This window comes from Nanorana parkeri, unplaced genomic scaffold (genome assembly GCF_000935625.1).
Source record: "Nanorana parkeri isolate BGI_ZX_2015 unplaced genomic scaffold, ASM93562v1 scaffold1780, whole genome shotgun sequence".
Lineage (NCBI taxonomy): Eukaryota > Metazoa > Chordata > Amphibia > Anura > Dicroglossidae > Nanorana > Nanorana parkeri.
The window spans coordinates 251,930-257,060 of record NW_017308048.1 but is presented as its reverse complement, the minus strand read 5'-3'; the positions used below and the strand labels follow the sequence as shown (position 1 = coordinate 257,060).

Below are 5,131 nucleotides of genomic sequence, written 5' to 3'. Positions count from 1 at the left end.
ATGCCCCCAATTCCTAGACATACCTACTCTACTAAGACTTGCCCCCAATTCCTAGACACGCCTACTGTACTAAGACATGCCCCCAATTCCTAGACACGCCTACTCTACTAAGACAAGCCCCCAGTTCCTAGACACACCTATTCTACTAAGACATGCCCCCAATTCCTAGACACACCTACTATACTAAGACATGCCCCCAATACCTTGGCACACCTACTCTACTAAGACATGCCCCCAATTCCTAGACACACCTACTCTACAAAGACATGCCCCCATTCCTAGACACACCTACTCTACTAAGACATGCCCCCAATTCCTAGACACACCTACTCTACTAAGACATGCCCCCAATACCTTGGCTCACCTACTCTACTAAGACATGCCCCCAATTCCTAGACACACCTACTCTACTAAGACATGCCCCCAATTCCTAGACACACCTACTCTACTAAGACATGCCCCCAACTCCTAGACACACCTACTCTACTAAGACATGCCTCCAATTCCTAGACACACCTACTCTACTAAGACATGCCCCCAATTCCTAGACACACCTACTCTCCAGTCATTACATCTGATTGAAAATAAAAATAACTTGAGAAAAAGTATTATCACTGACCATGTCATATATTCCCCATAAATTGGGTTGCTTTGTATCTCCCCCCTTTATCCAATGATTGCTTTGTATCTCCCTGATATCTAATGATTGCTTCTTATCTCCCTGATATCTAATGATTATATACTGTATATATATAGTATACAGACACACATAGAACATATTGGCCCATGTACAGTATATAGATGGGGATTTGCAGTTGGAATTCTATACACTCCTTGCTGCTCTTTTATGAATCCTTCACACTCACCGGATGCAGGAATGTCGTTGTGATCTTGCTACCACGGCAACAGCCCCGGCAACTGACACGTCTCCCTAGCAACAGCTGCTAGAAGGAGGTTCCACGCTGCAAATGTGCTTAGTGTGCTCTAGGCCCGTCCAACCCGCCGCCAGCCGTCGTCTAGCCAGATAACCTGCAACGTCAGGACGAGCCGTTCTGTGTCTGCCGCTCCCTACGTCACTGAGACCTCCCCGACCAAGACCTCCACCCAGAACATGGGAAGTGGTACTGTGCAGAGTCCATACATAGAGAATAGGAGGAGATACAGAGAATGACACCCGGCATACAGGACAAGAGAAGTGGTACTGTGCAGAGTCCATACATACAGAATAAGAACAGATACCGAGAATGACACTCGGCATACAGGACAAGAGAAGTGGTACTGTGCAGAGTCCATACATACAGAATAAGAACATATACCGAGAATGACACCCAGCATACAGGACAAGAGAAGTGGTACTGTGCAGAGTCCATACATACAGAATAAAGGGGAATATATTTGATCCTCTATACAATGTTTAGTCTCTCGGTTGCTATGGTAACAGCCCTCCCTCTCTGTGGCGTATGGTGGCCTTGATCATTAAGTAGTTCATCTCGCCGTCTGGAATACGATTGTCAGACGCGGTGTAGCGATGTCTGAGGCGCAGTGTAGCGATGTCTGAGGCGTCTGACGTCTCTGCAGGTTCTCTTCCATTACAGTCTTGTGCAACAAGAGCAACAATGACGGATAAGGTGCTGTAACCCATGGCAACCACTTACACAGTGGCGTCACAAGGGGGGTGCGGCCAGCACCCGGGTTCCACCATTGGAGGGGTGACACCAAAATGACTGACAGTCATTTTGGTGTCACCCCCTAGGAAAAGTCGGGCACTCGGTCACAGACCAAGAGCCCGACAGTGTCAGGAGAGAGGAGGGGACTCGGCGGCATCCCTCATCCCGCCGGGTGAACGTCCCCTCCTCTCTCTGCCGGCGTCCATCACCAAGATGGCCGCCGGCAGGCGTCAATAAGACGACCGTGCATGCGCGAAGACTGATCACTTGGGGAGGGGAGACTGAGGAAATGCTTCCTCCTGCCTGCAGCAGACTGATGACATCATCTCAGCCTAGGCCAAGTCACTGACTGGAGCTCATGGACGGCTTTTTAATGATAAAAGGGGGAAATCATCTATAAAATGTATCCTGTCGTGTATTAAGACATGTGAAGCTACTGACTAGTAATGGGCTCGGGCGTGTTCGCAGCTCCACGTGCCGAGCCCGCCAGGAAGCTGACAGCGCTCCCACCTGGCTCACATGCAGGGACAGGTAGCTGCCAGAAGGGGGCAGTGTCAGACCACATTACGCCAGTCATAACAAAGCTGGAGCTGCTGAGATAGATTTCGGTTTATAATTGGCGACACGTGCGATATTTTGGACGTTTTCGTGTTTCTAATTTGTTCTCAATCTCCATTACGTCGATATTTTGGTGTTTTTTTTTCGTCCTTCGGTTTTATTCTCACCGTGTGGAACTTTTAGAACTCTGGAAATGTAGAAGGAAGTGAGGCGATAAATGGGGTAAAGAAGTCAGAATGTATTATTATTATTATTTGCGGATCGTTCTAAGTAGATCCCGGGGGGAGGATAAAGGCTGGTGCATTCTGGGAGGACAGGGCGGGGTTAATGGGATTTAAAATACTTCCAGAATTAGAATATTACTCATTATTATAGGAAAGGAAAGATCATCACATGACATGTGAATGGAGCCCGATAGCCAATCAGCGGGCAGGATAATATAAATGTATAACAAGGAAAATCTCAATGAGACAACTTATAATACATCTCCCCCATGACTACTATTCATGAGAGATCAGTGTCAGGGTGTCATTGTTCTGGGACCACCAAGTGTCAGGGTGTCATTGTTCCGGGGCCCTCAAGTGTCAGTGTGTCATTGTTCCGGGGGCCCCAAGTGTCAGGGTGTCATTGTTCCTGGGCCCGCAAGTGTCAGTGTGTCATTGTTCCGGGGCCCCAAGTGTCAGTGTGTCATTGCTCTGGGACCCCCAAGTGTCAGTGTGTCTTTGTTCTGGGGCCCCGAGTGTTAGTGTGTCATTGTTCTCGACCCCCAAGTGTCAGTGTGTCTTTGTTCTGGGGCCCCGAGTGTTAGTGTGTCATTGTTCTCGACCCCCAAGTGTCAGTGTGTCTTTGTTCTGGGGCCCCGAGTGTTAGTGTGTCATTGTTCTCGACCCCCAAGTGTCAGTGTGTCTTTGTTCTGGGGCCCCGAGTGTTAGTGTGTCATTGTTCTCGACCCCCAAGTGTCAGTGTGTCTTTGTTCTGGGGCCCCGAGTGTTAGTGTGTCATTGTTCTCGACCCCCAAGTGTCAGTGTGTCTTTGTTCTGGGGCCCCGAGTGTTAGTGTGTCATTGTTCTCGACCCCCAAGTGTCAGTGTGTCTTTGTTCTGGGGCCCCGAGTGTTAGTGTGTCATTGTTCTCGACCCCCAAGTGTCAGTGTGTCTTTGTTCTGGGGCCCCGAGTGTTAGTGTGTCATTGTTCTCGACCCCCAAGTGTCAGTGTGTCTTTGTTCTGGGGCCCCGAGTGTTAGTGTGTCATTGTTCTCGACCCCCAAGTGTCAGTGTGTCTTTGTTCTGGGGCCCCGAGTGTTAGTGTGTCATTGTTCTCGACCCCCAAGTGTCAGTGTGTCTTTGTTCTGGGGCCCCGAGTGTTAGTGTGTCATTGTTCTCGACCCCCAAGTGTCAGTGTGTCTTTGTTCTGGGGCCCCGAGTGTTAGTGTGTCATTGTTCTCGACCCCCAAGTGTCAGTGTGTCTTTGTTCTGGGGCCCCGAGTGTTAGTGTGTCATTGTTCTCGACCCCCAAGTGTCAGTGTGTCTTTGTTCTGGGGCCCCGAGTGTTAGTGTGTCATTGTTCTCGACCCCCAAGTGTCAGTGTGTCTTTGTTCTGGGGCCCCGAGTGTTAGTGTGTCATTGTTCTCGACCCCCAAGTGTCAGTGTGTCTTTGTTCTGGGGCCCCGAGTGTTAGTGTGTCATTGTTCTCGACCCCCAAGTGTCAGTGTGTCTTTGTTCTGGGGCCCCGAGTGTTAGTGTGTCATTGTTCTCGACCCCCAAGTGTCAGTGTGTCTTTGTTCTGGGGCCCCGAGTGTTAGTGTGTCATTGTTCTCGACCCCCAAGTGTCAGTGTGTCTTTGTTCTGGGGCCCCGAGTGTTAGTGTGTCATTGTTCTCGACCCCCAAGTGTCAGTGTGTCTTTGTTCTGGGGCCCCGAGTGTTAGTGTGTCATTGTTCTCGACCCCCAAGTGTCAGTGTGTCTTTGTTCTGGGGCCCCGAGTGTTAGTGTGTCATTGTTCTCGACCCCCAAGTGTCAGTGTGTCTTTGTTCTGGGGCCCCGAGTGTTAGTGTGTCATTGTTCTCGACCCCCAAGTGTCAGTGTGTCTTTGTTCTGGGGCCCCGAGTGTTAGTGTGTCATTGTTCTCGACCCCCAAGTGTCAGTGTGTCTTTGTTCTGGGGCCCCGAGTGTTAGTGTGTCATTGTTCTCGACCCCCAAGTGTCAGTGTGTCTTTGTTCTGGGGCCCCGAGTGTTAGTGTGTCATTGTTCTCGACCCCCAAGTGTCAGTGTGTCTTTGTTCTGGGGCCCCGAGTGTTAGTGTGTCATTGTTCTCGACCCCCAAGTGTCAGTGTGTCTTTGTTCTGGGGCCCCGAGTGTTAGTGTGTCATTGTTCTCGACCCCCAAGTGTCAGTGTGTCTTTGTTCTGGGGCCCCGAGTGTTAGTGTGTCATTGTTCTCGACCCCCAAGTGTCAGTGTGTCTTTGTTCTGGGGCCCCGAGTGTTAGTGTGTCATTGTTCTCGACCCCCAAGTGTCAGTGTGTCTTTGTTCTGGGGCCCCGAGTGTTAGTGTGTCATTGTTCTCGACCCCCAAGTGTCAGTGTGTCTTTGTTCTGGGGCCCCGAGTGTTAGTGTGTCATTGTTCTCGACCCCCAAGTGTCAGTGTGTCTTTGTTCTGGGGCCCCGAGTGTTAGTGTGTCATTGTTCTCGACCCCCAAGTGTCAGTGTGTCTTTGTTCTGGGGCCCCGAGTGTTAGTGTGTCATTGTTCTCGACCCCCAAGTGTCAGTGTGTCTTTGTTCTGGGGCCCCGAGTGTTAGTGTGTCATTGTTCTCGACCCCCAAGTGTCAGTGTGTCTTTGTTCTGGGGCCCCGAGTGTTAGTGTGTCATTGTTCTCGACCCCCAAGTGTCAGTGTGTCTTTGTTCTGGGGCCC

General features: G+C 50.4%; 1 protein-coding gene across 1 annotated transcript in view; it reads right to left on the bottom strand.

Moving 5' to 3' along the window:
• The window catches only part of KLHDC9 (kelch domain containing 9), a 6,295-nt gene extending 5,234 nt beyond the window's left edge, over positions 1–1,061 (bottom strand). Inside the window, exon 1 of the mRNA XM_018571559.1 lies at positions 867–1,061. The gene's annotated coding sequence lies outside the window, so the exon portion shown is untranslated. The remainder of the gene's footprint in view (positions 1–866) is intronic.
• Positions 1,062–5,131: the final 4,070 nt, after the last annotated feature.